At 47.5% G+C, this 12,924-nt stretch overlaps 1 protein-coding gene across 2 annotated transcripts in view; it reads right to left on the bottom strand.

The window, feature by feature from the left end:
* IFT56 (intraflagellar transport 56) overlaps positions 1-12,924 on the bottom strand; it is an 872,526-nt gene that overhangs the window by 859,316 nt on the left and 286 nt on the right. The gene's annotated exons all lie outside the window — the stretch shown is intronic.

The raw sequence follows: 12,924 nt of genomic DNA on the forward strand, positions 1-12,924 counted from the left end.
AGTGTTTCCGCTATCTCCAGATAGTTCACTTTCTCCAGACAATGATCAAACCCTGTCCCATCCTCAGCTCTCTGTCTCCATTTGAATCCATATGCTCCTCAGACCCACACGCCCCGGGTATTATCTCATGTCTTTATACCTGCCTATCCTCCACATCTGATGACCCTCCGCGATACGCTGTACAGTGGGCCACAGACCCATCGGTCAACCCCGATGCATCATGGACTGTTATATGGGCCAATACAAAAAATTCCTCGCAGAACTTTGTCGCCTCTGAAGCCAACTATAAGGTCCTAATGCGATGGTACCTGGTTCCCCTTAGAATTGCCAAATTTGTACCCAACTACCCACCAAACTGTTTTAGGGGCTGCAAGGACCGGGGCAACCATGTTCATATCTGGTGGACGTGCCCAGTAGTGAAGAGTTTTTGGACTACAATTTTCCAAATATTATCGTTATTGATGCAAAGCCCCATAGACCCTGACCCTGCAATGGCTTTATTGAACTGGTTACCCCAAGAACTTACTAAAGCCCAAAATCGTCTCCAGGTGACGACCGCAGCCAAACAAACTATTGCGAAAGCCTGGAGGACACCCACCCAATATCTATGAAGCAAAGCATAGAGTCACGCAGGCTATGATCCATAGCAGGATAGAGGCAGTAATCCTGGACAAAATTCCCCAATTTAATAAAATATGGCAACCTTGGACAGAACACTTTCTACCAAAAGATTTTGACACTCACCTCATGGCTCCTTAGCCCAGAACGGTGGCCGTCTGGGCGCGATAGATGCTGCCCAGGGTTGGCGTGGGCCATCCGACCATTCCTTTTTCTCACCCTACCCCTTTCTCATGTACCTTCTCCCTCCCCTATAAGTCTCTACATCTCTTCTCTAACTTTTCCTTCTCCTCTTTCTCTTTTCCTGTATGTAAAATTTGACACGCGGAACTTGACCATCTTCAGTTACCTCTTGTGATAACTAATATTTCGAAGATGTTACTTACATGTCTCTCCACTTTTGGAGACCATAAGTTTGCTCCAACCCAGCTCCCCTGTTGGGTCCTTCATAATAGATATGCACTGTGTATATATGGTTTTCAGATCTGTTTTGGATCTTTCTGACGTAACTATATCCGCAAAGTTAAAGTGTTGTATATTTGGTTACTCTTCAGTATTGCAACTAATGTAAAATGTTCTGCTCTTTATGTTGTGTATTATTTGATCTCTTAATAAAACGATTTGAAAGTAAAAAAAAAAAAAATCTAGATATGGGACGCTCGATACACTTTGAATCTGAAAAAAGGCCATGACTTTTTTAAAAATTCTGGGTGCTGCAAAGAGACCAAATGGAAGGGCATTTTGATTGCCCTTGTTAAAAGACTATTTTTCTCTGCCTGTTGGCTTCAAAATTAGCCTAGTTTTAGAAGCCATGAAAAGGCGTCTTATTCTGGGGTTTATGGCTTTGGGAAGAAGGGAACCGTTTACTCTTCTCAGAGGAACGAGCTAAGACCTCTTCTAAGGAGGAACCGAATAAGAGCTTGCCTTCAAAGGGGGTGCCGCAGAGTTTATTCTTGGAGGTAAAATCACCTTCCCAAGATTTAATCCAGATAGCTCGCCTAGCTGAATTAATGAGAGCAGAAGCCCTAGCTGCAGATTTCTCTGAATCTGCTGCTGCATCAAGCCAAAAAGGCGACTGACTTGGCAATGAGTGGGAGAGACTCCCTAATCTCTTCTTTGGGGGTGTCGGATGAAAGAAGATCATCCAGACGCTGAACTCATACGTCTAAATTCTAAGAAAAAGCTGAAGCATCCCAGGCCTTACATAGCAATGAGTCAGCTTTTCTATCCAATTGAGCCTTAAGGACCCAAGAATCTTCAAAAGAAAGATCTGACCTCTTATGCCGTGTACACACGATTGGAATTCTGGCCAGAAAAGGACAGACGAGAGCTTTTCATCGGAAAATGTGACCGTCTGTATGCTCCATCAGAATTTAGCTATCCGAATTTCCGCCAGCCAAAAATTGATAGCATGTTCTCAATTTTCCCAACGGAAAAACTTTCTATCGGTAATTCTGATCGTGTGTATGCAATTCCGACACGCCAAAAATCACGCATGCTCAGATTCAACTACGAGACAGAAGCTATTGGCTACTGACTATTGAACTTCCTTTTTCTAGTCACGTCGTACGTGTTGTACGTCACCGCGTTATAAATGATCAGAATTTGATGTCACCGTGTGTAGGCAAGACAGCTTGAGCCGAATGTCCTGTACTGAATTGGGTAAAGTGGTAGTAAACACTGCTGGGATACTTATCAAAAAAAAAAAAAGGCTTCCCCCTGAATGGGTGGGATTTTAAATGACCATCAACTCCGGACACAATAATATACAATTTTTATTCATAAAATTACACAATGTACATAATATTACCAGGAAGTACAAATGGGCTAAACAATGTCCTCCTGGTGTATTAATAAACAAACATATATACAGAACAAAATATGATTAAAACAATGCTTGTCCTATATCACCCACACCCGACGCGTTTCCAGTTGCTGATAATTCAGAACCTTCATCAGGGGTGAACAAACTTGATGATATAGCAATCTAGTGAGGTGTAAGTTCGAGGATCAAAATGCCTGCCATTTAGAAAAATATAAGTATGTCTGAAGAGTACTTCAAATACTATCGAGATGTCAACCAAGTACAGGATGTCCTGCAAATTACTTCCAGATCAGTTAGACGGATTCTATGGCAAGGGGGGTTTTTGTTTCTATGTGAGAGATTAATTGGAACAAACAATGGCTATCTGGATGTTTCAAGTCCACCTTCATGTGTGTGTCAAGCTGAATTAGCATGTATATGACTTGCACCCAGGGTTGCCTTGTCCCATTCCCAGGAAATAAGCCCAAAAGGAAAACTGGAAGCTGTAGTCCAACCACAAATTACAAACGGCAAAGCAGTCCTCTATGTGCAGCGTATGGATGACACTTCCATACGCTAATTCAGCTTGACACACACATGAAGGTGGACTTGAAACATCCAGATAGCCATTGTTTGTTCCAATTAATCTCTCACCCCTGATGAAGGTTCTGAATTATCAGCAACTGGAAATGCGTCGGGCGTGGGTGATATAGGACAAGAATTGTTTTAATCATATTTTGTTCTGTACATATGTTTGTTTATTAATACACCAGGAGGACATTGTTTAGTCCATTTGTACTTCCTGGTAATATTATGTACATTGTGTAATTTATGAATAAAAATTGTATATTATTGTGTCCGGAGTTGATGGTCATTTAAAATCCCACCCATTCAGGGGGAAGCCTTTTTTTTTTGATAAGTATATAGGGATTGGACCACTTCACCGTTATTTGACCCATTTTCAGTTCTTTTCTCATTTATCTGCTGGGATACTTGTACCTACAGATAAGCTTATCATAAAGCCTATCTGTAGGTACAAGGAATCGTGTACTAATTGTTACTTCGTACTAAATCGTACTAAACGTTACTTTGAATTGCCCGCCGTGCGTGTGCCTGCCGAGAGCTCTGTGACTGTGGTCGCGGGTCCCGCGGACTCAATCGCCGCGGGGATACCCACGATCGTGTCACGGAGCTTAAGAATGGATAGATGCCGATGTAAACAGCATCTCCCTGTTCTGCCTAAAGACAGCACACTGATCGTCTGCTCCCAGTCATCGGGAGCAGTAGTGATGGCCGAACGGTTCGCCCGGCGGTCGTTTCGCGGCGAATTTCCGACTTTCGCCGTCCGCGGGTTCGAACGCCTTTTTCCGTCGTTCGCCCCGGCGGACTTACGTGTTTAATGTATACAAGAACTTTAACCTTTCGTGACACGTTTATCATGTGTTACAGGACAACCAATTGAGACATGACAGCTCATGGACACTTGGACATTCCCCCTAACCTATAAATACACCCGATCCGGTGGCCATTTTACATTCTTTCTTCTGTCACTGTAGGGAAAGGATCCTGTGTGGAGTAGGGACAGAGAAAACGCTAGCTATTTGGTACACAAAAGTTCTTTTCAGGACTGGTATAGGTGTTAGGTCAGCAGCCTGAGTTTCTTTTGTCAGTTTAGATAAAGGGACAGAGCGCTGTATGCTGCTATTTTAGGGACAGCTCAGCCAGATTAGTCTTTCTTCATCATCATCATCATCATCATCATTAGCTGTTACTATCAGGTCCACAAAAGAGCTGTTCCAGCTAATCGTTCCAGCCTACTCTTTTTTGCCAATTTGTATAGGGACAGGCAGGAAGCAGTGTGTCAGGCAGTGAGGATAATTTTAAAGACTTGCTGTTACTATTAGTTCCACAAAGGTTCTTTTCAGGACTGGTATCAGTGGTACGGTAATAGGCTTGTACACGTATAATATTCTTTCTTCCAAATATAGAAAGAATATTATACTTGACTGCTGCCCTTCTGCTGCAGTCTGCTAATCATTCACAACTCACTTGTTCCACAAAGCTCTTTATCAGGACTGGTAACTTGGTCTGTCTAGGGTGCTACGGTACATAGGCTTGGGTGCGGTACAGTCTGCTGTTCTGTAAGGACCGCTATCGGTCCACAATACATAGGGTTGCCGTGCACTACTGCTGACCGCTGCCCTATACTGCAGCAGTCCTTCAGCGGTATAGGGACTGACGCACAGTCTGCTAAACACTAATACACAACCTGCTTGGTCCACAAAAGTTCTTATAAGGACTGGTAACTTGGTATAGGGTGCTACGGTACATAGGCCTGAGTGCAGTACAGTCTGCTGTTCTGTAAGGACCGCTATCGGTCCACAATACATAGGGTTGCCGTGCACTACTGCTGACCGCTGCCCTATACTGCAGCAGTCCTTCATTGGTATAGGGACTGACGTACAGTCTGCTAATCACTAACACACAACCTGCTTGGTCCACAAAAGTTCTTATAAGGACTGGTAACTTGGTATAGGGTGCTACGGTACATAGGCCTGAGTGCAGTACAGTCTGCTGTTCTGTAAGGACCGCTATCGGTCCACAATACATAGGGTTGCCGTGCACTACTGCTGACCGCTGCCCTATACTGCAGCAGTCCTTCATTGGTATAGGGACTGACGTACAGTCTGCTAATCACTAACACACAACCTGCTTGGTCCACAAAAGTTCTTATAAGGACTGGTAACTTGGTATAGGGTGCTACGGTACATAGGCCTGAGTGCGTTACAGTCTGCTGTTCTGTAAGGACCGCTATCGGTCCACAATACATAGGGTTGCCGTGCACTACTGCTGACCGCTGCCCTATACTGCAGCAGTCCTTCAGCGGTATAGGGACTGACGCACAGTCTGCTAAACACTAACACACAACCTGCTTGGTCCACAAAAGTTTTTATAAGGACTGGTAACTTGGTATAGGGTGCTACGGTACATAGGCCTGAGTGCAGTACAGTCTGCTGTTCTGTAAGGACCGCTATCGGTCCACAATACATAGGGTTGCCGTGCACTACTGCTGACCGCTGCCCTATACTGCAGCAGTCCTTCATTGGTATAGGGACTGACGTACAGTCTGCTAATCACTAACACACAACCTGCTTGGTCCACAAAAGTTCTTATAAGGACTGGTAACTTGGTATAGGGTGCTACGGTACATAGGCCTGAGTGCGTTACAGTCTGCTGTTCTGTAAGGACCGCTATCGGTCCACAATACATAGGGTTGCCGTGCACTACTGCTGACCGCTGCCCTATACTGCAGCAGTCCTTCATTGGTATAGGGACTGACGTACAGTCTGCTAATCACTAACACACAACCTGCTTGTTCCACAAAAGTTCTTATAAGGACTGGTAACTTGGTATAGGGTGCTACGGTACATAGGCTTGAGTGCGGTACAGTCTGCTGTTCTGTAAGGACCGCTATCGGTCCACAATAGATAGGGTTGACGTGCACCACTGCTGACCGCTGCCCTATACTGCAGCAGTCCTTCAGCGGTATAGGGACTGACGTACAGTCTGCTAAACACTAATACACAACCTGCTTGGTCCACAAAAGTTCTTATAAGGACTGGTAACTTGGTATAGGGTGCTACGGTACATAGGCTTGAGTGCGGTACAGTCTGCTGTTCTGTAAGGACCGCTATCGGTCCACAATAGATAGGGTTGACGTGCACCACTGCTGACCGCTGCCCTATACTGCAGCAGTCCTTCAGCGGTATAGGGACTGACGTACAGTCTGCTAAACACTAATACACAACCTGCTTGGTCCACAAAAGTTCTTATAAGGACTGGTAACTTGGTATAGGGTGCTACGGTACATAGGCTTGAGTGCGGTACAGTCTGCTGTTCTGTAAGGACCGCTATCGGTCCACAATAGATAGGGTTGACGTGCACCACTGCTGACCGCTGCCCTATACTGCAGCAGTCCTTCAGCGGTATAGGGACTGACGTACAGTCTGCTAAACACTAATACACAACCTGCTTGGTCCACAAAAGTTCTTATAAGGACTGGTAACTTGGTATAGGGTGCTACGGTACATAGGCTTGAGTGCGGTACAGTCTGCTGTTCTGTAAGGACCGCTATCGGTCCACAATAGATAGGGTTGACGTGCACCACTGCTGACCGCTCACCTATACTGCAGCAGTCCTTCAGCGGTATAGGGACTAAGAGTTTTGTCACAGGGTCATTTAAAAAATGACATGCAGAGGAAGAGGCAGGCCCTTCCGCAGGGGTGGTAGGGGTAGGGCAGGAGCAACAGGCTTGAGCCAAAGTGGGAAGTTGCAGAAGGTGCGTTCAATTACTTTAAAGGATGCACCAGACTTGGTTGAGTGGCTCGCTCAGCCTTACTCTTCTGCACCCTCCTCATCCTCTCGATCTGCACCCTCTTCTTCACTCTCTGCTATGTGCACCCCCAAAGACACTACCACCAACAACACGACCACCACCACCACCACCACATACCTTCCGCTTGAGTCACTGGAATTATTTTCCGATCCATATCAAGAGGACATTTCTGATGCGCAGCCACTCTTGGTATTGGATCAGGAAGAGGAGGTAGCAACAAGCGCTACTCAGCAGTCTGACGCCAGTACCCAGATCAGCCCAAGGAGGAGGTTGGTCCCCGGTGTTGCTGCCTACTCTACTTATAGCGGTGGGGAAGGTGACGTTGATGATGACGTGTCTAGTGATGTCACGTGGGTGCCCACAAGAGAGGAAGAGGAGGGGAGTTCAGAGGGAGATATGGACCAGCAGATAGGGAGGAGAAGCAGCAATGACTTACATTGCACAGCAGGGACAAAGCAGACTGCAAATGTATCAGGAGCGAGTCATCGACCATGTACGGTCACATCTGGCGCTCCCAGGACACCGGCACATGGCTCCGCAGTGTGGGCTTTTTTTAACGTGTCCGCTGCTGACAATAGCGTTGCCATCTGCAATCTTTGCAGTCAACGCGTTAGTCGCGGTAAGCCCAATACTCACCTAGGGACGACCGCCTTAAGAAGGCACATGAGCAGCCATCACCGAGCCCAGTGGGAGCAACGGAACACACAAAGCCACACTGCAGGCTCTCACCGTCCAGCCTCGTCTTCTACTTCTCCTTCTCCTCTCTCCTCACAATTGTCCTCCACTCCACCTTCCATCACGCCAAGCTCACATTTTTCTGCAAAAAGGCAGGCTTCCGTGGGCCTAATGTTTGAGCGTAAAAAAATGATGACGCCGGATAACCCTCTTGCCCAACGGTTGGCGGCTGGCTTGTCAGAACTCATAGCCCGCCAACTACTGCCATATAAACTGGTGGACTCGGAGGCCTTTCGCAAATTTGTGGCCATTGGAACACCACAATGGAAGGTCCCAGGAAGGAAGTATTTCTCAGAGAAGGGCATCCCAGAGCTATATGGCCATGTTCAGCGGCAAGTGAATGTATCTCTGGCACACAGTGTCGGTGCCAAGATACATCTGACCACAGACACGTGGTCTAGCAAACACGGGCAGGGAAGGTATATCAGTTTTACTGCCCACTGGGTGAACCTTCTGACGGCCGTCAAGCATGTAACCCGTGGCACCCGTGTAGATTTGGTTTTACCGCCACGGATTGCATGCAGGCCTGACTCTTCTTCTCCTCCTCCTACTCCATCCTCCTCCCTCTCCTCCTCAGCTGCCTCCTCCTTTTCCGCTGCTAGCGTCTCTTCCACTGCACCGCCCAAGCTCCCCAGAACCTATTCCACATGCCAGGTGAGACGTTGCCATGCCGTGCTGCGTCTGTTGTGCCTGGAAGCAAAGAGCCACACTGGCCCGGCACTCCTTTCAGCTTTGCGTTCACAGGCAGATGAGTGGCTAACACCGCTCAATTTGACAGTTGGTAAAGTGGTGTGTGACAACGGTGCCAATCTGCTTAGCGCATTGAAACAGGGCAAAATCACGCACGTGCCGTGCATGGCACACGTCTTAAACTTGGTCGTGCAGCGATTCCTTGTCAAATACCCTGGGGTCCAGGACATCTTGCGGCAGGCAAGGAAAATCTCGGCCCATTTCAGAAGATCTTACACGGCCATGGCTCGCCTTGCTGACATTCAGCGGCGACACCATCTGCCGGTCAGACGTCTTATTTGCGATTGCCCGACGCGATGGAACTCAACCTTCTATATGCTTGATAGGCTGCTCCAGCAGAAACGTGCAGTTAACGTCTACCTGTATGAACTCTGCGAAAGAAACGGTTCTGGGGAGCTGGGTTTTTTTTCACCGCGCCAGTGGCTGCTCATGCGCGACACATGCAGACTTCTGCGGCCATTTGAGGAGATCACCAAACTGGTCAGTCGCAGCCATGGCGCCATCAGTGACATGGTACCTTATGCCTTCTTTCTGGAGCGTGCATTGCGTCGTGTCATTGATCAGGCTGTGGAGGAGCAGGAGCGGGAAGATGAGGAAGTCGCAATGCTGGATGAATTCCCAGGGGGGGCTACTCTATCTGAGACAAGTCAACAACAGGAGTCTGATGAGGAGTCAGAGGAGGATGGTGCCGGGGCGGATGAGCAGGAGCAAGAAGAGCATGCTTTAAACCTTTCTGGGATCCCTGTTGTGCGAGGATGGGGAGAGGAGAATGAAGAGGACGACATTATCCTGGATGATGAGCAGGAGCCAGGCCACCACACCGCTTCCACTTTAGTGCAAATGGGGGCCTTCATGCTCCAGTGTTTTAATAGGGACCCCCGTATAAAAAGCATGAGGGTCAAGGACCAGTACTGGGTGGCAACGTACTTAGACCCCCGGTACAAACACAAAATGGCGGAAATGTTACCGCCGTCGCAGAGGGCTGTCAGAATGCAGCACTTCCAGGCCTTGCTTCGAGAAATGCTGCATTCTGCTTTTGCGTGCGCTGGCAGAGGAGCAATTCCCACTCCCAGAGAAGGATTTGCGGGTACCAATCCAACAGCGCCTGCAAGAAGAGGCCGGTTTGAAGATGTGTTGGTGACTTCGGATATGAGGTCATTCTTTCAGCCGACCCATCGACAGGTGTCATCCGGATCCAGCATCAGGGAACGCCTAGACCGTCAGGTGTCCGACTACATTGGGTTAACGGCCGATGTGGACGCTCTGAGGAGTGATGAACCCCTAGACTACTGGGTGGGCAGGCTTGACCTCTGGCCAGAGCTTGCCCAATTTGCAATCGAACTGTTGGCTTGCCCCTCATCCAGTGTCCTGTCCGAAAGGACGTTCAGCGCAGCAGGGGGGATTGTGACCGATAAGCGTACTCGCCTAGCTCACCACAGTGTTAACTACCTCACATTTCTAAAAATGAATGAGGCATGGATCTCGGAGGAATTCAACACATGTGATCAGTAGACCATGTATATGTCTATAAACAATTTTTGGAATCAAGCACACAGACCTTCTTAATTCATTTGGCTCACTTCCCTGACCCAAAAAAGCACACCGTACTATATGCCCCTACCCTCCTCTTTGAAGAGGTTGAGCGGTGTCATATTTCTACTGGGGCTGCTTATTATGAGGGGTTCCCACCATCCCTGTGCTGTGCTGACTTCCTCCTGGGTGTTCTTATTATGAGGGGCTCCCACCATCCCTGTGCTGTGCTGACTTCCTCCTGGGGGTTCTTATTATGAGGGGATCACACCATCCCTGTGCTGTGCTGACTTCCTCCTGGGGCTGCTTACGGTGCTGCTGTCAGCGCTGTATGTCACGGAGCTGCTGTCAGCGCTGTATGTCACGGAGCTGCTGTCAGCGCTGTATGTCACGGAGCTGCTGTCAGCGCTGTATGTCACGGAGCTGCTGTCAGCGCTGTATGTCACGGAGCTGCTGTCAGCGCTGTATGTCACGGAGCTGCTGTCAGCGCTGTATGTCACGGAGCTGCTGTCAGCGCTGTATGTCACGGAGCTGCTGTCAGCGCTGTATGTCACGGAGCTGCTGTCAGCGCTGTATGTCACGGTGCTGCTGTCAGCGCTGTATGTCACGGAGCTGCTGTCAGCGCTGTATGTCACGGAGCTGCTGTCAGTGCTGTATGTCACGGAGCTGCTGTCAGCGCTGTATGTCACGGAGCTGCTGTCAGCGCTGTATGTCACGGAGCTGCTGTCAGCGCTGTATGTCACGGTGCTGCTGTCAGCGCTGTATGTCACGGAGCTGCTGTCAGCGCTGTATGTCACGGAGCTGCTGTCAGCGCTGTATGTCACGGAGCTGCTGTCAGCGCTGTATGTCACGGAGCTGCTGTCAGCGCTGTATGTCACGGAGCTGCTGTCAGCGCTGTATGTCACGGTGCTGATGTCAGTGCTCTGTATTACGGTGCTGCTGTCAGTGCTCTGTATCTCCTGCACCCTCTTGTTTGCCTACCCTGGTCCCTGACCTTCCCTCTCCTCCATTGCCTTCATTAGCTCCATAGTCCTGAATTGTCAGAACAATTTCCCAAATAAAAAAAAAATGCTTGTAGTTATCGATCCCAAATTCACCTCATACATGTATTATGCTATTGTCCAGGTGGTGGGACTACGTGCTACCCCCTAATAATTACCCCGTGGCCGCAAATTCGACCTAAAGGTTTGCGAAATTCGCCTCCCATTGAAGTCAATGGAGCCCGCGGCGAACGGTCGTTTTCGCGAACGTTTGTGTCCGTTCGCGTTTCGCGTTCGCGAAACGTCCCGTCGGAAGTTCGTCCATCACTAGGGAGCAGCGATCAGTGTGGTATCATACACAGCCATGCTCCCATACAGTTAGAAACAGGCCCCTAGGAACACTTAACCCCTACACTGCCACCTAGTGGTTAACCCCTTCACTGCCAGTGACATTTTTTACAGTAATCAATGCAATTTTATAGCATCGATCGCTGTATTAATGCCAATGGTCCAAAAAATTTGTCAAAATTGTCCGATATGTCCGCCAAAATGTCACAGTCACGATAAAAAAAAAAAAAGGAATCGCTGACTGCCGCCATTACTAGTAAAAAAAAATTACTAATAAAAATGCCATAAAACTATCCCCTATTTTGTAGATGCTATAACTTTTGTGCAAACCAATCAATAAACGCTTATTGCGAGTTTTTTTTACCAAAAATACATAGAAGAATGTGTATCCGCCTAAACTAATTGAAAAAAATGTTTTTTTATATATTTTTGGGGATATTTATTATAGCAAAAAGTAAATAATGCGTTTTTTTTTCAAAATTGTCGCACTTTTTTGTTTATAGCGCAAAAAATAAAAACTGCAGAGGTGATCAAATACCACCAAAAGAAATCTCTATTTGTGGGGGGAAAAAAAGGACACAAATTTTGTTTGGGAGCCACATCGCACGACTGTGCAATTGTCAGTTAAAGAGATGCAGTGCCGAATCGCAAAAAAAGTTCTGGTCAGGAAGGTGGTAAATCCTTCTGGGTCTGAAGTGGTTAAATACAGATAGATTAGGTAGGTCAGTCCCAATATTACATGACTTGCTGAATCTAAAATCCACGGTTAGATTGTAATGTGCATGGTGACCCTTAGGGCTCCTTCACACGTGTGGCCAAGTGCAGTAAAATCAGGTGGTTGAGCTGCAGTTTTACTGCATCTCGACCGCCTACCTGAACACTAAACATGCATCTTTTCAAAGCTGTAGACATGCCGTGGGTGCACTAGCGTTATACACGGCCATGGCAAAACATAAAACAGCATGTCGTGACTAATGCAGTTTAATGGGTATGCTCTGCAACCGCCCTGCAATTGCATGCAATGCACACGATTTTGGTGCAGTGGTACAGCAATTAACAGGTTAAATCAGGCAGTGAGGAGGCGACATATTGCCTCCTCACTAAGTGCTGGTTCACACTAGTGCAATGCCAGACATAGCATGTAATTTGCAGTGCCACTACTGTTCACATTACATGCGATGTCTGTGCGGTGCGATGTCAGCCATACAGATAGTATGTCTGACATCACACCGCATTCGAGCCAAACACACAACACACAGGACCCTTTTTTCTGTTCGGACTAGAATCAGATCGCATGTGTGTTCACACATATGCGATCCGATTCATGTCCAAACTGTCAGTTCGCAGTGCGATATGCGAGCTGAAATGGGGGTGTTGTTAACATATAATGACACTTCCCAGCAGTTCGCATATGCCAGTGTAAACTGCCGTGCGTGTCAGGTGCAATGCGGGAACCTGCAGTGGATTCGCAGGGTTCTTGCATTCCACTAGTGTGAACCAGCACTATCCTTACTCCTCACCACCTGTCAAACACCTTTGAAAACTGATCTGAGCTTGAATCGCTTTTCAGAGGAGCGGTAGTCACTGCCACACATGGAAACAAGCCCTTAGGAGCAGTTTCACACTGCCACAGAACACTTCGTTGATTCTGCTAACACCATGAGATTACAGTAGCATTTGTCTCTTCGTATCAAAAAAAGATCTATCCATATGTAACAGACTGGCAGGGGCAATAGATACAACTGTTAAACTATAGAATAGCG

Source organism: Lithobates pipiens, unplaced genomic scaffold (genome assembly GCF_037356315.1).
Source record: "Lithobates pipiens isolate NorthernLeopardFrog02 unplaced genomic scaffold, aLitPip1_a1.2 Scaffold_23, whole genome shotgun sequence".
Classification (NCBI taxonomy): Eukaryota; Metazoa; Chordata; class Amphibia; order Anura; family Ranidae; genus Lithobates; species Lithobates pipiens.